The sequence below is a fragment of the Harpegnathos saltator genome, unplaced genomic scaffold (genome assembly GCF_003227715.2).
Source record: "Harpegnathos saltator strain DR-91 unplaced genomic scaffold, Hsal_v8.6 scaffold119, whole genome shotgun sequence".
Taxonomy (NCBI): Eukaryota; Metazoa; Arthropoda; class Insecta; order Hymenoptera; family Formicidae; genus Harpegnathos; species Harpegnathos saltator.
Genome location: NW_020229894.1, coordinates 1,458,238 through 1,481,108, shown reverse-complemented (window position 1 = coordinate 1,481,108; position 22,871 = coordinate 1,458,238). Strand labels below are relative to the sequence as shown.

General features: G+C 45.3%; 1 protein-coding gene across 1 annotated transcript in view; it reads left to right on the top strand.

The window, feature by feature from the left end:
• The window catches only part of sprt (PDZ domain-containing protein sprite), an 87,362-nt gene that overhangs the window by 5,116 nt on the left and 59,375 nt on the right, over positions 1-22,871 (top strand). The gene's annotated exons all lie outside the window — the stretch shown is intronic.

Genomic DNA, 22,871 nt, shown 5'->3' with positions numbered 1-22,871 from the left:
TCTAGCGGTGCATTTCGCAACGAGGTATCTCATAAAAGTGACTTTTCACAAAATGAAATGAATGAAATCAGATAAATGTTACAATCAAATGTACCTGTAGTTTCATTCATGTTTTCCATACCTTCCTTTTATTCCTAAAAAAAAAAGAAGTAACTTTCGAGAGAAAATACAATACTAAGAGTCGAGTTCCGGTGAGCGATGGACATCACTTGAAAGGAACGGAAACGTTTTGTCGAGCAGGATGAGGCTCGCCCGTAAGAAGGTCACGGGCGAGGCACGATGAAGGATGAGAAAAATGACTGGAAATTGTGGCGGAAGTTAAAAATCGACGAAGAGTCCCAACGGGTTTCTTTACGCGTGCGTGCGTGCGTGCGACTAATAAAACTATAAGATCCGCGGTTTTAGTCGAAACGAAAGCCGGGAAGAGCGAGCGACCAAGTTTCTGGGTGTAAAATTTAACAAACGCGTCGTGCGATCGGTTCGTCGAGTACGCAACGTCGGCGAGAACGGCGAGAACAAAAACAATTAACGCGCACGTTGCGCGGAGAAATGCGGCTGCGTAACTACAGACCTCATTATCCGGGCCATTCGTTATCATTCAATCCCGTCTTCTAGCTGTTGCATAAACATAACTCACTTACGGCACGTAAAATATCACTTAAAACTAATACAAGAAATAAACATCGGGGCTGCAATTAAAACGGAGAAGTAGCTTAATTACACGTTACGCTCGTAGGGTTTCATTCGCTACGCAGTTGGCGCTTAGTTGGTGCGCAATCGCGCGTCTTTTGATTAAATTACGAATTATCGTACCGACGCAGCAACTTCCGACGCGCTTAACGCTTTTGCAATTACGGGAAAGTTATTTCGCGCTTACCGATAACGTAGAGAGTCGCGTCGCGAGCGTATTTTGTAAGCATAAGAAAATTGGATGAGCCCACCGCGCGGCGCTCGCGCGCCTTAATACATTCTAATGTATTGAAATTACAGTGACTAGCGATCGATTCTTGATTTTTCCTGTTATCGAAACCTCAAATTATTGTCAGCAAACAGCACACAATGTTGCGAGACGACGCGGCACGGCTCACGCTCGTGTGGAAAAACATGACTGACATATAAATTACGTATAATATTCTCTTAATACTCTCTCCATCCTGCTGGATATTAATCAAGGCGTCAGATAAGGATATAATAAACTCTGAGAAATTGCGTGTCCCGGCAATCTATAAAACTTAAGTATCGGGGAAAAAACATTGCGGAGGTAATTATTATACTCTAAGGAGAGATTGGATGTTCGTAATTACGGTGTAATATTAGATTAATGCCCTTAAGAACGGGCACGGTGCCTCCATTGTCATTTAGTATCCGCGGTATCATTTCGTATCGAGCCTGTTTCAACGTGGGCAGAGCGATTTTCTCACGTCATTGACGTGCATTTTTGTATTTTAAAAGTCACATTCCTGAATGCAATATATCGTGTTTACGTTTGCGTTGTAGATGCATGTGTTACGAGATGCTGAGAGTACGATGTTCAGAATTTGAAACGAAGCTCCATGTTCCCTCCCGTAATTTTTAAACGGAGGGAAGAAAAACGTTTAAACAGCACTTCCGGACGGAAGACGCGAGTAATGAGCCTTGAAAAGTCCTCGAGGCGCTTTACCGAGGCAGGATCTTTGCCGAACGTATAGACCGAGGCAACGTCGATATACTCTCTGAGCACCTGTCGCCAGGTGTTACTTGTCTGTTAGAACGTCCAAAGATTTCCCATGAGAGGTGCCGCTCGAACAATTTCCAAGAAACTCGCACGTCAGATACTAAACATCTTGCAGTCCGAACAGAGCTCAGAATTTATAATAACGCGGAATCAGTAAGACCACATGCACGTGTACAAAGACATCGTTTGCAACGAAGCTAATTAAAATTGTTAAATAAATAAACAAATAAATATGAATATATGAATATATATATATATATATAAATGATTGGATTCCGAATATATATATATATATATATATATATATATATTCGGAATCCAATCATTTTTCTGAAGCTTTCATTGTTCTGTTATATTTGTGTAAGTTCTCATTTCCTTCGCGCATAGCTTCGAGTGTCGTACGATTGCTTAATTAATTTTATTTATGTGTCCGTGTTAAAGTAGCCGAAGTGCGTTAAAATGTAATTTTATCGAAGCGTGCAATAAACACAAATGTTCGCTGAGAATTAATGAAACTGTCGTTATTTATTACTTATGCGCCGTACCGTATGAAAAAAATATCTCATTACGCGGAATATAAATGGAGAAAAGAAAAACGGCACAGACAACTCGGATGCTTTAGTTACGTGCGACTGTCACAAACACTTAGAGCGTCCACATTAATTAAAGGCAGGTCAGGGGATTGGATCTCGACACCGCCGGCTATAATTAAATGTAGTCGTTACGGAGATTCGATGCCGTTACTCGAGCTACTCTCCTGCGGATATCGATTTTCAAATTTATCAGATATCGAGACTCTTCTTGAGTAATTAAGTAGAGTGAGCTCTTCGTGTCTATTCAAGAGCGACAACATGTCCGGTCTCGCAATGATGCCTTCATCATTAACACCAGCGCAATTGCGCGATCTCATGTAACTATTCCCTTTCGACAGGGAGTTGTCCAGAGGGAGAGGGAGAGCGAAAGAGACGAAAAGATGACGTCACTATCGAGGAAACTATCGAGGTTCCCTCGTTAGATGTTATTTTATCGCCGAGGAGAGACAAAATAGACGCGTAGCCGCGTGTCGCGTCACAACGCGCCGAGCGGCGTATGAAATCATTAATATCCCGGATGAAATATAGAAGCGGCTTTTCGATCACGCTCGCATCCAATCGTGGGAAACTAGTTACGCGCGTTCGCGTGTAATAAGTCTGTCGATCAGGCCGCCGCGACAGAATCGGTAGTTGAGAGTGTGCTCACGCGGTGTGCGCGATACACGGAAATGCGACATTATAACGCGTCGTCCGAGGCGACCATTATCGCCTGGAAAGAATCGCGTTTGTGAATTCGCCGCTCTCCACACCGGTGCTGATGCCTAACGAGCGTTAATTCGACAATAAGATCATCCCGGCCTCCTGCCCTCGGTCGACGACTTGGCGAGCTTAACCTTCGCGAATTATGCCTTAATAACGACCTCCCGTTTTCTTCTCTTTTAGAAACTTACGTTTGTCCCGTCGCAAATGATCACGTAACTGTCGCGTGCGTTGTTTCAGAATTGCGCCGTATAATGCCGTAATCATTGACAAAAATCCTCGTTATCGTGAATCAAGTTGTATCGCTGTCCGCATGTCGTAGCCGCATTTACGAATGCGGAACAGCCGAAGAATTTTTATGACACACGAAACGCATACTTTCAGGATACTACAGGATCTTTTAATGACCGCGACATATTCTGTTGCGCGCGACTCTGCCCGATAGCCGCCGGCGCAAAGCCCGATCTCACACTGATGCTCCGCTGATAACGATTAAAGGCGCAGGAGTACACGAACGGTCGGCAATGAAAAGATTGACGCAGATTACACGGGTAATTAATTACCGCAAGAAGTTCGTTAGGGAGGGCGAGTTGTCAGGTGTTCTCCTTGAAGCCCGAAAGTGGGAACTTTTCTGACGAGCTTACGGCTGGTCGATATGTGTGCATACAGATGCCCTCGCTTGTCCACGCCCTGTTAAATCTCCGTGCCGACCGCTGTGTGTGTGTGTGTGTGTGTGTGTGTGTGTGAGAGAGAGAGAGAGAGAGAGAGAGAGAGAAAGAGACAGACAGAGAGAAGGAGAGAGCCGAAACCTATGCAAATATAACCGCGTCAGAGTCGCGCCGCGGTAAAGAAACTTTTAATGAGCGGGGAACGCAACGGGTGATCGGTCTGGTAACGGATTCGAGGACTCGCGACGATTCGATGGTATAACGAGTCCCGTTAGGTGAGATTATGTATTCGTTACATGAGACGCGATATTTTTTTCTCTCTTCTTTCCTCTCTCTCTCTCTCTCTCTCTCTCTTTTCCTCTCTCTGTCTCTCTCCTCCCTCTTTTTCTCCTTTTTTCCGTTGCTCGGCCTCGGCCCCGAGAGCGGGTTTTTCGAGGATCCTCCGTGGTAGCCGCGCGAACGGCTTTTGTACTCCGCGAAATTGACCTACACAGAGCGGAATCCACGTACAGGAGGCTCGATTGTGTGCCGCATAGCGTTTCATATTTATGTGTACAGTACTTTTTAATCTTCCCTTTTTAACGCAACTTTCACGCACTATGGCTTCATTCAAAGCGCCCTCGGCCGCCGCGATACGCGATAATTGACGTTACGTGGAAAACGTGACTGTACTTCACCAATGTGTCGGCGACCGCCGGCGTATTGTGTCACGTATTGTGCCACGTGCGCGCACGGCGAAAGAGTCTCAGTCGAGCGAGACGTACTTATTATTATTAATTAATATAATGTACTCGCTCAACGAGAGACACAGCCTTCGGGCGGTAATAATATTCACACTACTTCATCAAATTAGACGTAGTCGATACAAGACTACGTTTATCGTCGTCGTCGTCGTCGTCGTCGTTAAAGGACACGTCAACGCACGGACATTTATTTCACGCTGTTTTGCCTATTAAAACGGTTCTTACTTACGATGCGCATCGGTCCTTCACGTATCCAGACAGTGCTGTGCAGGATAAGCGCGAAAGAGAGAGGGAGAAAGAGAAAGGAATGGAGGGGGTAAAGAGGAGGTCATAAAATAAACGTCAAGTCTAAACGCGCCGTAAAACGTCTCACGAACACGACAGACGTGTGTGTGTGTGTGTGTGTGTGCGTGCGCCTGTGTTTACGCGTGTGTCCTTCCGCGTACGCTCCGTCCTAACCAGCACTTTGCGCTTCGCACGGCCGAGAGTTTACGATAGCCGCTGTTTATTCTTCGTGGGAATAATTGAAGGGACAGCGAAGGGCCACGTCGCGGTCACGTTGAGACGCGCTCCAAGTATCACCGGCGAATCTTCGACTGCGACGGAATTGGAAGCGAATAGTCGGCGAACGTCCGCTGCTGTTCTCGGCTGATTATTTCCTCGGTGAGGTTGTTTCCCTCAATTGTTAAGGAAAAGTTAGGCCGAGAGGGATTTCAGAGGTATTTACAGTCATTTGATTTTTATACTCGTCGTGAAACGTGTGCGCGACCATAGCCGTCGTTAGCGCGAGGCTTATCGATGAACAAGACCGTCGTGTGTAGTCCTTACGGACGACTTATAAAATATTGATACACTGTCAATAGCAATTTATTCGTTGACGATTCGCGGACAGTGGCGGAGCTTCAAACGCCCGTACGTCGATAAATTATACACGGCAATTTATCGAACTTCCGTACGGCGCTGTATTTCTGCGGGTATCGCTCGTACCTGCGAAACAATTTATAAGCGGAATCCACGCAAATTGAGAACACAAAAGACAATACAAGACCGCTGCGAGACGCCGTCGTGTTCGGCGCCTCTCGCGTTCGACGAAGCCGTCGGATTTCAGTGAAGCGTAATCCGTCGCGAATCGCCGCTCTCAATGTCGACGAGATGTGTGTACTTATTTCTCTATTCCTTATCCATAATTTGAGTGGTGTGTACACAGGGCGGGACATTTATTTGCCGTCTCTCCGTCGAGACACATAGAACGGGTTCGCCTGAAGAGGTCGCGTGTTTTCAAGCGCGAGAGACGGGGAAAAAAGCTTTTTCCCTTTTCAACGACATTGCTCGATAACGGCGAGTTGGTTTTAGCCTTGAGCCTGAAAAGCTTTTTCGCTCTGGAAAATAACTTGTCTTTACGACCCTTAGGTGCGCGAAACTTCGGGTCTACGGACGAAAGTTTTCGTTCACGTGACCAGACAGCGATCTGTGCGAACCGTGACAAGTGCGAAACAGTGCGTTCAATATGAAATAACTTCGCATTCAAGGTTCGCCATTAATATTCGCCGTTTAAGCGTACGGAGGCACAAGTTTCGCGAAGCGCATTAAAAAGTCAGAGAGCGCCTCGTCGGAAAATGAACGGTAGCGGCGCGTTACGACGCTTCGTGAGAAACGGAAGCGCGTCGGAACGATCCGACCGCGCTAGAAAGCGACAGACAATGAATGGATTCTTAAAACGGAGCGCGCTCGGGAGCGCGTGTAATGATAGCCCGATTCTCGTGCACGTAATGATACCCTGATATCTCCTTTCCCTATTTGATGTCCCCACCGCTCGCCACTTATTGCGTCAGTTCGTCGCAATTTCTACAGAATGACCGGGACATGCGAGCGCGACGAGTCGCACTTTCAGCGGGGAATAGAACGCGTTTACGGTACTGTTAGTCGAAAGTTCGCGACCGCGGGCTTCGTACGGGTCGGGATTATTTGTCCGTCGAAGATGAAATTTTCATCGGCTCGCAATTCCGTCGCGTCTCGTCGGCGATATTTTTGCCGTTTCATTTTTCCTCGGAAGTGGATCGTGAGACTGTTATTGAGACTATTGCGCGATCGTCGCAGAAGCATGAGATCCTTCTCTCTCAGAAAGAGTGCAAAGTAAACTCGCCATTAGTCTCGTTCGTATGCATGCTATACATGCACCGTTGCGATCATCATATGACGTATTTAAGGAGGGAATTCGATGCAATGCAGGCCATTTTCAAGACTGGTTTTACGAATTTCTTTAACAGAAACGGTAGGATCAATGGACTTGAAATTTTCACAGTGTATTCATTAATGTTCAAAGTAGAAAATAAATTTGTTACTATTTATATGGAAAATAAGACATAAGACTTTAATGCGTTTATCTGGAAACACCATTTTCTTAAATCGTCGACACGATTAAAAAATGGAGTTGCTACAATTTTTTTTCGCAAAGTTACAGCCCTTCGAAAATATCGTACGGAGCCGTGGAGAATACGGGGAGAGTTTGTTTGCCGATGCTAGGAATGTTGGCTGTGGTCAAAACACGAGCCAGGAGCTGAAAAACATGCGCGCGTACTTGCGTGCGTATGTCAACAAATACTTTTGCCGTTACTCCACTATGATTTCCAGTCATTTAATCCGCCGGCCGGTACTTGGCCCGAAGGTCAAAAACAACGATATTTTTGAAGGGCTGTAACTTTGCGAAAAAATGGTAGCGACTTCATTTTTTTTCAAATTGAAGAGGAAGATTTGAACTTTATGATGATACAAACGGCGTCCTCGAAAGAAAATTGTCCACGTCCGTGCATTCCGTCAAACTTTGCAATTTTCAGTATACCAAACGTGCCCTCAGATGTCAGGGGTTACAGAGGTAGGGGTGCATCGCATGCAAAAAATGGAGATACATTCTTAAAGTAGAGACTTCAAGCTTCATTTAGAAAAAAAGTCATTAGTCTACAATAATTTTTCGCGAAGTAATCGCCAGTCAAAGTTGGCCAATTTTCGGCAATAAATTATCCATGCCATAATTCTTTCGAGCAGTGTATTTTAAAAATCTTTCTCAGTTTTTGGTTTCAGAGTAGTGAGAGGCCCGGAATTATGTTGACAGCAAACATAGAGCTCGCAAACGGATGAGTGCATTTTTATCTATTATTAATTACAAAGTGGAACGTGATTCAATAAAATTTATTTTACACTTTGAACATTAATGAATACATGAAAATTTCAAGTCCATTGATCTTGCCGTTTTTGCCGTTTAAACAAATTCAAAAACAGCCTTGAAAACGACCTTCCACATGTAATTCCCTCCTTAAAGCCGCGAAGTGTTGAGAACGTTCGCGGTCATCGACCGAATTTCGCGTTCGGGCGGGAACACGTTCAGACGGCGCGCGTTCGACGTTGAAGAAAAGGGAAGAAAAGAGCGGGAGAAAGGAGGACGACGTAACGCGATTATTTTGTCGCGTAATTGACATAACTATAGCTGCACCTAAGCTATCATTTGCGTCCTTGTGTGGCCATCGATCGAGTTATGTAGTAAAGCGAGCGAGCCGTGACGACAGAATACAGATGGAACGCATTAAAGCGGAACCCACCGCGGTGTACATTATAGATTATCACCGGATGGATAAGACTGTTACGACGGCGCTGAAACTTTGCGCCGTGGCATAGATTTCGGATCATTTAACATCCGGACAAAATGCGGTCCGCGAGAGCCTCTCTCAGTCTCTAAACCGGCGGCAATCGTCGTGTTCGTTCGCTGCGAGTCTCAGTCTTTTCTTATCTCGCGCAATTTCGCATATAATGATTACGATATCTAATTTATAAGATTGCGAGAGAGTGACCGCGGGTGTGGCCCGCCGAATGAAGCTTCTTAATTATGCAAAACTATCGCATACACGAAGTTCATACACGAATTTGTCGAACTTGCTCGAGTGGAAATTTTGGTTCTGCGTGAACTTTGCACATTCCGGCGAACTTGAAGAATCTTGAGGTATAATATCGTACAAGCTAACGTCTTTGGATTATGCCCACAGTTGAGTAAGTTTACATGACCAACACATAGTTTGTTGAAATTAAGGACGAAGGAAACAATAAACTGCTATTAAAAATTCTTCGGTTATATTAATATACGTAATATTGGTAGTATGAAAAGTTTCTCTTGAAGTTTCAACAACGGAGGAAAGAAGCAATTATACGTGATATTAGAGTGAGACGATAGCCAATTATAATATATCTCGAGATCCTTCATTAACCTTTTAAATACGCTAGCATTTGATAATGTAGAACCAAAATTTCAACCAGACTGCGCTTTCATTAAAATATTGTTAGTCGTGTTTATTACCGCGAACAGATGAATAATTTGCGATGCACAATACCGCGTGACAATACCGAATTGTATCTGTGTAACGCTCACTCCTTTGATATTTTCGATTACACACGAGTCAACGAATCGTATTAAATCGTTTCAATCGATGGCATTTAATTAACCACCACGGACACGATCCGCAATCAGAAACGCGTCCACTCGGCCAAGAACGTGTGTAACCGAGTCAAACCCGGAATGATAACGAGACCGAATTCCCGTTTCGCGAGTTTTCACTAGCCGCGATTCCACGGGCCGTCCTCGAAAATCCGATCGACTGAACGCGCTCGATGAATTCCAGGACGGTGGATGCAAATCCCACGCCATCCATCGTTCTTCCGATCTCGCGTCGTTCGCTCTCTCTCTCTCTCTCTCTCTCTCTCTCTCTCTCTCTCTCTTTCTCTCTCTCTCTCTCTCTCTCTCTCTCTCTCTCTCTCTCTATCGCTCGCTCGCCAGCGTCTCTCCACTCATCGTCGGACGTTATCCGTCTGCGCGATTATTCATAGAGCATGAATAATGGAACGCCGGATCATCGGCAGAATTGTAGATAACCGCTCCTAGTTCCGACAGGATCGAGACCGCCTCGCGTAGGATTCCGCGTCGTCGTCGTCTTCTTCTTCGTTTTCTTCGTTTAGTCGACAAAGACGACGACGATTCTCGCGGGCGTCTCGGGCGAGACTGCCCGAGAGAGAGAGAGAGAGAGAGAGAGAGAGAGAGAGAGAGAGAGAGAGAGCGAGAGAGCGAGAGAGAGAGAGAGAGAGAGAGTGTCTCTCGGCGGAATCCGACGCGCGCCCATCCGGCCGCTCGCGGATTGTCCCCGCTACGGCTTCGTAATCGTCGTCGGCACGCAATCGTCGCAGTGCGCCGCTTCTCCCGCTATCCGATCGGCCGTAAATCAGTCGCGGCTTCAACGAAAATATCCGGCTATCGGCTTCGGGAATTATGACGAGCCGGAGACTCCTACGTGCGCGTGCGCGCGCGACACGCGGCGTGATCCAAGCCGCCGGTAAATAATCAAGCCGCAAGCTCGCACGCGCTGCGAGATGCTTCCTGCATCTTAAACTTCGCGCACTTTCTGCCGTCTCCCACTGTGTGCATCATCGGCGACCGCGAGGGGGCCCGGCGAGGTGAAACCCGACGCGGAATCTCGCGTGCGGACGCCGCGGATTACGAGCGGTCGCCTGCGAGCCGCGAGTGTACCACGGCCGAGTGATTTAATAATGTTCTCCCGAAGAGTCGGGGGGGAAGTCGAGGTCGGCGAGGGGCCGGGAGGGAACCCGACGGAAAGACTGACAATTAAATCGCCGCGGCGGGTTCACGCTGTTTCGCGGACTTTCTCCTCGACTATCGAACAGTCTTCTTTCTCGGTTCGCGTGCTCGCGGGCGGAAGAGGCAGACGAATCCGCGCGGAAGCGGGAGCGGAATCGTGATTTACAGAACGACAAGGACGACGGATATCGGGATCCAATTAAATCGGCGAAGACCCGGATCCGCTGAATGTAGCATTCGCGAGATTTAATTAGAACGGGGTTTTTCTGTAGAACGGGGTAAAATTGTCCGAGTCGCTGTAGAGCGGCTGAAAACAATTTGCATCGTCTCTCGTTTCGTTAATCATCTCGGAGGATCAAACGTTCACAGAAGTTGCGACATAGTCTCGACGGTCGAGTAGAAGATATCTCAGATTCTTTCATGTTTTTCGACGGAGTTTTATTATATAATACATTGCCGTTGGGAGATGGGTTAAGAAAGAATGACAAAGTTTCGCCTTTGACGTTAGTTCGAAAAGACCGCAAGTCGAGACCTTCTTTCGGGATCCGCTTCCGGCAGAAGATTGGATACTAAGAGTATAGCAACATGGCAAATTTTAATAACACGGTCATCGCTAATGCTTACTTAAGTGATCGTGATATCTTTAATGATTCACTTTGTATTTTTAGGTCCAAATTAATCCGTATTATAACAATGCATAAATTGTGCCTCTATAACTTATATAAAGAGGAAGGAGGGGCAGAGAGGAAGAAGGGAAGGATGATAAAAGGGAACGTTTTTTTCTCTTTTATTTTTTTTCTTTTCTTTTTTCTTCCTTTTCTTCTTTTTCCTTTTTTATTGTAGATATCGAGAATCTTCTTACTCGTTATACTATTGTCTCAACTATTGTACACCAAAGGGGTCAGACCAATATATTATTAATAAATAAATAAATAATTAGCGACCTTGGGCGTGACCGATCGGGCCAGTGTTCCAGGAAGCTTACTGTGACTTTAGACTTTCGTTCAGACTTGGTAGCGCCGAATAATACGTTTACAACGCAGACGATATGTTGTAGGCAACGATCGAGTGGTGCGATACACATCGGACGGTCGCAGTTACGTTTCGCGAACGAGCGACGCTCACGTGTCAATTTTCGAGCGGCAATAGACAAGCGAGGCGGCGTTTTTGTCCCGACTCTATTTGTATTCGCAACAGCGGGTTTCGCTACCCGACGATTGAGGCTTCCTCGGAATCGACGCTTCTGATGTATCGTTATTTACAGTATGTCGTAAAACGCTCACGGTTTTCCGCTAGAACTCGCGGTCACTAAAGCTTTTAGTTGCTCGGCTAGGTGCTATTTATTACTCGCTATGTGGTAACGTCCCAACGTTCCTCCTTTCCACCGTTGTATGTTGCCTGCATAGTCCATTCGAAGAGTGTCTAAAAATTCCGACCAAATAATAATAATAAGGACTTGTAGAACTTGTTGAAGAATGGAAATTGGACGGACATAGAGAAAGCTACAAATATTTCTAAGAAGTTTATCTCTCCCGACACTCGACCGAACCCGTTCCTACTTTTCGTTTTCGCCATGTGAGACTTTCAATGTCCTGTCATTAATATCGTGTCATCGTTATTTATTTTTCTCGTCACAATGAGAGGGCGATTTCACGGGAGAAGGGTGGCAGAAGTCGAAGCGCCTTTCGCACGATTGCCGGCAGGAACGCGACGACGGTTACTGAAATCGTTACGCGAACGCGGTATTAAAGCGCGATACATCACTGCCAGCGTAAACTGCGGGGAGTGAGACCCTGATTCATGAAGAGGAGGACCGGTCTGAATGGCCTCGTTGATGGACGGAATTGTCCCTAGCCTCCGTCCGCGAAAGTCGGAACTGTCGGAAGAGCATCCGAGCGTCGAGATATTTTTTCCGGCACCCCTTTGAAAATACAAGGACGATAAATCACGCGTGCTGGCACGTGGCTTCGAGGGAACGTGGCGCGGGAACGTTACGTAACCGTAGCGTAGAGAGAATGCTGTCACGAGCGTTTAAATAAAATCAAATTCGTCGGTTCAATCCGATGCAAATATTCAATAGGCAGGAAAAGAGCAATTTATTTATTTTCTTTTTCTCTAAATCTAGCGATTTTTGCCACTTGCAGCGGCACTTGCATTTGTACCGTCGTACGTGTGGAAAAAAGTTAAAATATTTTCCATACACGTGCAACACGTTGATGAGAGACTCAACCGCTTCGATCCCACTCATCTCATACACTCTTCGATGAGTAACTTTTTAACCTCCGGTTGATTTTCAAATCAAGAATCACATTGGAAATCACATGCTTTCTTGTCGGCTCGCTGCGGATTGGGGCGACTGAAAGAGACGTTCCTAGGAATGGTAGCTCGTTATCGATAAAGTGCGCCGCGGTGGCGCGAGCCACCGAGAGAGAAGGCTGATTCCGAAGTAATTTGCGAGGCGGGGGAGCGAGACTCTCCGTCGCGATTATCGATTCTCCTCTCAGCGAGCGGCGGGCGGCAATTTGTCGGGCGTCACACCGGAAACGATATCTCTGTCATTCGCTGGTAATCGTCATGACGGCCACGACGGCCAAGCTGACGCACTCGTCGCGAACACGTCGTGCGAATGCGGCCTCGACAGAGTGGCGTGTTTGTAATGCGATGACTTCGGGGGCTCTGACGAACGGATCCGCATTGCGCCGTGCCGTGCGCCGATGGTTCGCCAAGTACCATGGGAAACAAACCACTTTGCCGTTTTCATTGCTCGACTCGTATCATGCGGCGCGAAGCCCGCTGCTCGGCTCACACCGCGAATAGCTGGAGGTGCGAGAATTTTTCATTTCAACGCGCATCGCCGATTACATCTGATTTCGCCTCGCAGCATTGAGTTATATGAATGTTGGCCGGCCGGCTGTATCAGCATTTTACTCGCGAGCGTGTATCGCGAGGATATTCCGCCTGCGCCTTGTATTTATCTTTCTTTCTCTCTCTCTCTCTCTCTCTCTCTCTCTCTCTCTCTCTCTCTCTCTCTCTCTCTCGTGTATCTCTCTCGATTATATAATTTCGCGGGCGATTCCTCCTGGAAATTGCATGACGTTACTTCGTCGATGGAAAAGCCGAAATCAATGCGCGCGGTAGAACGAGACGAAAGCTACGAAGCTTCGGGCTGGTTAAACGGAAGAAAGTCGAGAATACTGCGGCGAATGCGAATCGGATGATTGCCTCGTATATTTTCATCTTCCTCGACAAGCTAATGACGCGATATCCGTCGATTTCGCGTGTAACGGGCATTGCTCCGCTGAATATGATGGAAACTTTAATCATTTTACGGCTACATTCGACGAATCGCTCTCTCGCGTGATTAACGCTACGAGAATAGCCGCGCTGTATTAACTGGCCGCAAAATTTGTCTCGGTCACTCCGCGCCGTCAAACCACCCAACGACGGCATCAGTCGCGTGAAATAGGATCGTAAAGCTATCGCCACGGTCATTACGCTCTGTCGGCGATCGCTTCGTTAACAGATACGCGATTTTGCGGGTCGCGGAAAGGAGACGATGTTTTTTCGACCGCTAATTGCCGCCCTACCTGATGACTTTTCTTATAGGTCCTAAACTCTCCGTTATCGGATTGCCTCAGGTACTTGAGACTGATCGGTTAGATTATTCGCTCGAACGTCTTGTAAGTGTTCGTCGATTTTTTTTTTTTTTGCGAATACAAGCGCGTCTCTTTTACGAGTTCAACCGCGGGTCAAGATTACACGACGGCACGCGAGATGTATGAGATTCACCGGGATCACTTTGCGATATCCACGGTTGACAGGGAGTATACGCGAGATCCGTTAGACGCCTCTTATGTGTAAGAGCATTTAGATTATACAGATCGTACGTAATAAGTACTCTGCATAAGCGGCAGAACACGCGTGTGTAGTACAGACGTGAGTTAACGGAATGCTCACGTTCGCTAGACGCGGAAGTCCGTTATTGCGCGAGCGAGACTTCATCGTCGTCGAGACGACGATGAAGCGATCGTTAATGTTCCATTAGGAATAACACTAAAATCCCGGCCGACGAAAACCACCGGTGGAGTGTTGTCCGCCGGAAAGCTACGGCGAATTCTCTCGCCGGATTTCAAGGGTCAACGTCCCGCTACAAAAGGAGAGAAGGACACTGTAAACTGAACTGAAGTGTGTTACAATAACATGCTTGAAGCGTGTTAAAGTATGTCTTCACTTTAGACATACAAAATCAGCAAATTAAATTAACACATGTATGTATTAGGTGCACAAATGAATAATCGAAATTATTTTAAGCAGTTATGAAATCAATTTTAAATTGAATAGATTTTCCCGCTCTTTTGTGATTATGCAATCTTGACATATAGCTATTAAAAAGAACATATAGTTTGGCGAAAGGCCCAACATAATCTTCAAAAGTATTCAGTTCAGTACAGTCGAAAATGGCAACAGATAAGGTGCACAGCCGATACTTTACACAGCCGCATTCTTTACGAATTCCAACAAGGAAAAAATGCTGCAAGAGCGTGCGAATTGATTTGTTCCTTTCTCGGCGAAGGTGTTGTTATCGTACAATGTGTGCGCATTTTGGTTTAAGCGATTTAAAAGCGGTAATTTCAGTCTAATCGACAAACAACGCCCTGGAGGCCCTCCGAAGTGCGATAATGATGATTTGGAACAACTGCTCGCTGAGAATTCGGCACAAACACAAAAAGAGCTTGCGGAACAGTTGGGAGTAACGCAGCAAACGATTTCCAAACTATGCCTACATGAGATGGGAAAGATCCAGAAAGGAGGAAAATGGGTTCCGCATGAACTCACTGAAACCAACAAAAATCAACGAGCGGCAGCGTGTCTTTCTCTTCTCGATAAGCAGCGTCGAAAGTCTTTCTTGTGGAAAATCGTTACGGGCGATGAGAAACGGATACTCTATGACAATCCGAAACGCAGAAAGTCATGGGTAAATCCCGGCGAATCATCAAAATCGGTCGCAAAACCCAATCGCTTCGGAAAGAAGGTTCTTCTCTGCATTTGGTGGGGTTATCAAGGGCGTGCTTTATTATGAGTTGTTGGAACCGGGTGAAGCAGTTATTGCGGACTGCTACCAACGTCAATTAATCTGCTTGAGTCAAGAATTGGAACGAAAATGCCCGTATACTGGCAAAGGAGAACCAGGAATCCAGTGAAATTGTTGCATGACAACGCCAGGCCACACATTGCTTCCAAAACAAAAGACACCATAACGGAGTCTTGGCTGGGACGTTTTGCAGCACTTGCGGCGTATTCACCAGACATTGCTCCATCCGATTATCACTTGTTCCGGTCGATGCAACACGCCTTGTCCGATATGCACTTCCAATCAGTGGATGAGATCCGAAAATGGCTTGACGACTTTATCGTGTCCAAAGACGTAACATTTCTCCGAGATGGAATTCATCAGCTGCCTGAAAGATGGCTTAAAGTTATAGGAAGCAACGGCGAATACTTTGATTGAACAATTTAATTTACTTTCTTTTATATTAAACCTTGAATGTAGCTGAAAAAACCGGATTATTCATTTGTACACCTAATATGTATGTTAAAAGAACATATTTATGTATGTATTAAATACAATCGTTTGTATGTGTGTTAATGGTTAGGTGTATTAAAATAACACACTTTCAGTGTGTTATGAAAGTATATTAAAATAACATACCTCAAATGTGTTATGAAGGTATATCAAAATAACACACCTCAAGTGTTATGAAGGTGAATTGAGCAACATTGCAAATCCAAGTGTGTTATTTTGAAATGCACAAGCGTGTAAATGAATGAATCTTCTTTACACATTTCTTCACATTTTAAGTCACGCGTTATTTAACATATTATGTTTAAACATATAATAATGAATAACACATAATTAATGATTTAGTCTGTAATAATATGAAAGCAAGTTATTGTTACATTAATTTGTTCAACAGATACAATACTTTCTTGAAGGCGAGTAATCGCCGATTTTGTCGATTTGTGTTTTTCTCACATGTATTTTTGTTAATACACATATGTGTGTTCATTTAAACGTGTGTTAACAAAATTAGTGTGTTATCATGAACACACTACTGGTGTGTTACGTGACTTGGTGTGTTAACCAATATATCATCCAAGTGTGTTCTCAGTGTATTTCGAATTATCATTCTGTGTCTAAATAACACACTCCACGTGTGTCACGGGATTGTTGAGGAAAAGTAACACGTTTCTGTAGTGTGTTATTAAAACACACTTTTGTCACAGAAAACGAATTATTTTGACGCACTTGGCTGCCTTAACGCCAGCTAATGTGTCAAAATAACACTCAATTTTAACACACATGTGCCGATGCCTAGTTTTACTAGTGTACGGTAAGCGGTACCACTCGAAACCGCGGATAACAACAGCTTCTTCGTCGTCTCCTCCTGCCTCCTCTCCTCCCCCCACGCTGTCGTGTTCGCGGAATTAACCGTGTAACCGTATGCAACATAACGCGTGCGTGCAAAAAGCACAAAGGCGTTCGAGCCGAGCGTTTTGCTCTGTTACGTCGACAGAGGACTTAATCGGATAAGCTCGCCGCGCGCGGCCTGGCCAGAGAAGACGTGGCGCCGACTTCATAAAGTCGCGCGACGTTCAGCGTTATAAATCCTTTCACGGGGCGCACCTCGGGGATACACACGCGAGAGCCAGTTGACAGCCGAGTGGGACACACAATATGTCGTGCCGCGCGCGTGCTCGCCTTGACAGTGAAAAAGCTGCGGAACTCTCTTCGTAGCTCGATGCCTCTCGCGTACGGCGGGACAAACGCCGGGAACCTCTCCGCACGAGAGGTTGCGCGTCGCGCGAATCCCTCCTCCAGCGTCCGCTCTCATCCTTCCGCGTGATCTCCCGTGTGTACGATAAAAATAGCGGATACATTATTCGCGGGTAGATACACGTAAAAATGAAAGTCTCGGAATAACAGCGCGGTCGGTAGACGTAAAAAAAAACGAGGACCTCGATCGAGCGAGGGCAGTTCGCTTGTAAGTTGGGTTAAAAAGAATCTCAACACAGCCGGCGCGACGTCTTAACGGCTCACGTCGATCGAATCGCCCGCGCAATTACGCCGGATCCTCTCGAGTCCGGCCGTCCAGGTGGGTGGTCGTCTTCTACACGCATTGATACTCCGGCGACTGCGACGCGGGCTCTCGCAGATGCGCGGGGTGCGCGCGCGCGAGAGAGAGAGAGAGAGAGAGAGAGAGAGAGAGAGTATCGCGCGTCTCCCTCCTCTTTTTTCTCGCTTCGACACGCGTAAGCGCTCTCTCGCTTGGCGCAATTAATCGGGCCGTCGTGCGCACGGGAGGCAAATTACGCTCGGCAATTTTTCCTTCGCAATGCATCTCACAATGCGAAGGGCGAACGATCGGGCGATCGCCGCGTCCGACCATCGAGACATAATTCGCTCGTCTCGTAGCGCGGCATCCTCTTGTCTCTTTCGCACTTCGCATTCGTTCCCCTTCCTCCATTTATTCACCCAAAAAAAAGTATTCAATTTGTAATGTGTGTGAGTGATTTTTCCCATAGTCTCATATTCTAAGCGAAGCCTTTTGCAGAAAAAAGATTCCTCTTTCGATAAAGCGATTAAAGTGAACCATTCATCTAAAATTTACTAGATATTATTCCAATTATTTTCCTCTTACTTCAGGAGGACTCCCTCTTGTATCAATTAATTTTCTTCTTATATGAAAAATACAGTTTATAATCTATTACAAAAAGTTGAATAATATATTCTTTCTTTAACTATGTTTCATACAATTGGTTATGATGAACATCTCTGTAGCTATGAAGTCCATAATAAAACTGTTTAGAAATTTATTTGTTACGATAATTTTATTTCATTCGTGTCTACTTATTGTAAAATTGGAGCCGAAATACATCTATATATATATATATATATTACTTTTCGCTATACATTATCATAATTTTTACAAATTAACTAATATAATCAGTAAGAATAAAGTACAGTAAGAATAAATAATAACCCTTTAAAAAAAAATTAAATAATCTGCGTGTAAGAGGAAATTTCTATTAAGATCAATAAGATTTGCGTTATACGTATGACATCTAATCCCTCTAACTTTAAGAATATAATAATGTGTTTATAATATTTTCCTCTTAATCTTAGAGGAATCGTCTTGAGGCCATATATAAAAATAAAATCCTCTAAAATTGAGATGATCCCGCTTGTTCTGAAATTACTTTTCTTTGGGTGTTTTCGCATTTTTGCACCTACTACGGACCTATTGCGTTGCCGTTACGCGTATTCTACGCGCGTATTCATTAGCCGTATTCACCGTGACCGATGCGTACGCGTAAATACACCGCGCGAAAGTCGGCGCGGTGCCCCGAGCGCGCGGGGCCCCGCCGATGATCGGAACCGCGCGCCGGTTTCGTAGCCGCGCCCCTCTAGAAAGACTCGCCGTTTCCGGTGCAATATTGCGAGGTATACACAGTTATCCGCGCGTCAAGTAACTATGTACGTCCGCGCGCGCGCAGAGCGCGAGTTTCACGCACCGGTGAGCGCTTTCGTTACTTCTTCGTCGGGCGGGAAGCCGGCTTATCGGACGGCGATGCTTTTATCGCGGATCATCGAGCACGGAACAGAGTAATTACTTCTTTGGGTATAATTAGCGACGGTGCCGGAGGTCGTCTTCGAGGCGCCGCTCTGCCGCACACGTGAGAGAGAGAGAGAGAGGCGGTTGCTTCTGCTTATTATAGAAAACACACGGCGCGTTATCTGCGAATGCTCGTACGAACGTTATGCGAACGCGATGCGGTGAAACAATTGAAGTGTTAACGCGATGAGGATGTCAACTGTAAAGTGCAGTACCGTTGCCCTCGCCGCGATGAAGTTACGCGCACGCGAAGTCGGAGACTGCACGAACCGTTCGACCCGATTTGATAAGCGCCGTATCGAGAGAGAGAGAGAGAGAGAGAGAGAGAGAGAGAGAGAGTTGTCATCGCTCGTTATTGAAGAAGTCAAGGCGGTCGGTGGCGAATTTCGCAGGCTTGAGCCGAGTTCAAGGAGGCAACCATTCTCCTCGCACGTAAATTAGCAAATCTACTTTTACCTTTGTTCATATCGGCGCTGTGACGTCATCACATTCCTTTGAGTTACACATGAGGTGTGGTCGATAAAAAGTCGAATAGCCGCCGAATGGAACGAGATGAGAGACACATGCACTTCGAGTTATCTTTCCTTCCCGTAGCAGTGTTGTTTAAATCAACGGTTGATCTCTTGCGCAATCAACGGAAATCGACGACGCAGTCAATACGCGATCGGACGCGCGTCTCACGCGTTTCTTCCAACGAACAACGCGAAGATGAGAGCTTGAAGCAGTCGCAAAGGCAGCGCGCGGTATTCTTGAAGAGAGAGAATACGGCTCGAAGGTGCCTTATATATCGTAAAGGCTGATGTCTACGCTTGTCGAGCGAAAGATCGCGATCGAATGGCCAATCGGCAGCGCGACATGGCGCGTTGCGTTTATCTGCGCCGGTCATTTTCCGGATTATCTCCCCAATCCTGTGAAACGGACGCGGCAGCGGAAATGGCATCCGGGAACGGCCGCACGGAGCTCTTTCACGAGTGCTCTGAGAAAACTGATAAATACGGAATGTTATTGGAACGCTCGGGGGAGCTCCGCGAGCGCGCGAGCGTTAGAGGGAAACTCGGCTTCTCTTTGACGCGATCGACGAATGCACTTACTATGTTAAAGCCCGCAGGCAGGCGGAAAAACAGCCGAGTTTTCGTCGAGGAAGGAAAAACAGATTCGTTAGGAGGAGAATCTCCGATGCTTGTGTATAAAATCTCTCGAATATTCGCTGAGAATTTATTGACATTAATCGATTAATTGACATGATCATTCTACCTCGCCGACTGAATAGCGGTCCCTTCGGTATCGCAAAATATATCACCAGAAAAAGATAATTTCAGAACAAGCGGAATCATCTAAATTTTAGAGGATTTTATTCTTTGTATATAGCCTCAAGAGGATTCCTCTAAAATTAAGAGGAAAATATTATAAACACATTATTCTTGAAGTTAGACGGATATGTTGTATGTACACTGAGAGAAAAGTATATGATATTTGGAACTATAATGATACAGTAACTAAATTATAGTCCGAAATATCATATTTATAGTAAGTATTACCATAATATCGGTAATAATTACGATATAGGCATAGTATAACCAACCATATAATATTTTTACTAAGAATTATAGTGAGTTAAACTAAAATTATTGTATGGATACAAATATAAAATGGTAGGTAAAGTAACTCTTTTATATAGTCAATGTTACCAGAATATTTGCTAAATGATGACAGATGTAACTATATGAATATTAAATCTCGCTATATTTGTGAATAAAGAATTACTATATATGTGGTAAAAGTAACTAAACAATTATTTAAGACAATCATTGACTATATATTTGTGTTTATTCTACAATATTCTGCAGGTTCCACGAACTATAAAAATATGGTTGACGCCAAAATGAACTATAAAATATAGTGAGATTATAGTTAATTCAACTATATTTTTCTATCAGTGTATAATGCAAATCTTGTTGACTTCCTCTTATACACAGATTATTTAATCTTTTTTTAAGAAGATTATTATTTATTCTTCTTATACTTTATTCTTACTGATTATACTAGTTAATTTGAAAAAATTATTATAATATATAGTGAAGAGTAACACACACATATATATATATATATATATATATATAGATGTACTTTTGGCTCCAGTTCTACAATGAGTAAGCGCGAATTAAATAAGATCATCACAACAAATAAATTTCCAATCAGTTTTGTTATGGACTTCACAGCTACAAAGACGTTTATCATAACCAATTATACGAAACATAGTTAAAAGAAAGAAAATATACTATTCAACTTTTTGCAATAGATTATAAACTATATTTGACCAAATATGGGTAAATTATTTTCGTTACATGTTACAGCAAGACAGATAACTTTTTCAAAAAGCGTTTCAAATATTCTGACCCATGAGCGTATAGTTATTTTTTCGTTCATGTCTGGAGATAGAGCATGACTGAACAAAAGAAGCCGACATTCGAATCAACATATATTTCTCTTCATATAAGAGGAAAATTAATTGGTGTAAGAGGAAATCCTCTTGAGATAAGAGGAAAACGGTTACAATAATATCTAATAAATGTTAGATGAATGGTTCGCTTTAATCGCTTTATCGAAAGAGGAATCCTTCCTCTGTGAAGAGGCCATGCTTAGAATAGACTACGGGAAAAATCACTTTACAAATAGAACACTTTTTTCCGAGTGATCACACACTTACGTGTGAGTCATACGTATGTATTATAACGGCAGAGAGGAATCCAAAGAGATGGCGAAAGAGGAATTATCCGCTACCGACGCGACGGCTCCCGTTGCTCGGCCGAAATGAACCTTTAACTTCGCGCTGCGCGCGAGCGTCTCGTTTCGACGTATCGCATTCCGCGTTCTACACGTTGTTATTCCGCGAGATAAAATCACTCGTGTAATTACCAGCGCGAATTTTATCGCTCTCCGGGAACTCGCTCGGCCGCATTCGAAGCGCGCCGCGTAGCGCGCGTTTGCTCGTTCAGTCGCGGCGATGACAAATAACACGCCGACAAGACGCATCCGTCATCGCGTTACGCCGCCATTGTGCGCCATTGTGCGTCCATGTATCAGTGCGTTGTGATTTTACGGCGCGGTCCGGCGGTGGCCGGGGCGCGCTTACCTGGCCGTTTATTCGCGTTCGCGTTACAGCAGATCTCGCATTACGATACCGTAAACTCGCTCGTTTGCTCCCGCGCCGTCCCCGCGCTCTCCTCGCCCGACGTGTCCGCCCGACGCGCTCCATTGTGCCATCGCGATCTCTTTTTAACGTTTACCGATGCGTATTTACGCGCGAGTATCCCCTCGCGTCCCCCCACCGGCGCGTTTGCTCCCGGCGTGCTGTGCGCCGCGACTCGTTGCTCGTCGTTTGCGCCGCATTGTCGACGTTGGCAAGATGTAATGCGGATATTTGTCCACGTGCGTTCGCCACGTGCACCTCGTGTATCAATAATGATTCCCTCTGCGCTTACGCGAAGCGTATCTCTCGTATTTGGTGCGACTGTATTTCTTTCGGGAATATAAACGGGTCGATTGGATACGTTTTATCTTTCCGCGGAATTAAACAAGGAGAGAACGGAAGAGGTTTGATGTTGAGGCAATGCTGAAGCGTGCAATCACATCCACATTCACAGTCATAAAATTATGAAAATTGCGTCGATAAAATTTGATCTCTCTCTCTCTCTCTCTCTCTCTCTCTCTCTCGCACGCGAGTTTTATTGCGCGCGCGATGTTGAAAATGCGCGACGTTGTCTCTAAGCTTCGCGTATTTCTTCATGGTAATATTCGAGCATGTAGCGGAGTAAACTCGCGTATAGTACATGATTCTAGATAGATAAATGCGAAGCTCAAGAGCTATTTGCAAAGGTAATGCCTGCTTATGCGCGCGTACTTCGTTTCGGCTGCAGCGGTTCTTCCCCGAAGGAAGTTATTGCACGCGCGCTTACAAAACCATATTAAATCGCCCCTCGTGTCGGCTGCGCGTCGCGAGTTAAAATTCTTGCAATGTTGTACTTTCAGAAATTCTTCGTCCCTCCGCGGCGCGGCGGAAGCTCTCGCCGCGCGCGCGCGCGCGCGAAGTCGGGACAGTTGGAGAGTCAGCGTACATAAGGGGACGGTCCTCCTCGCAGGAATCTCG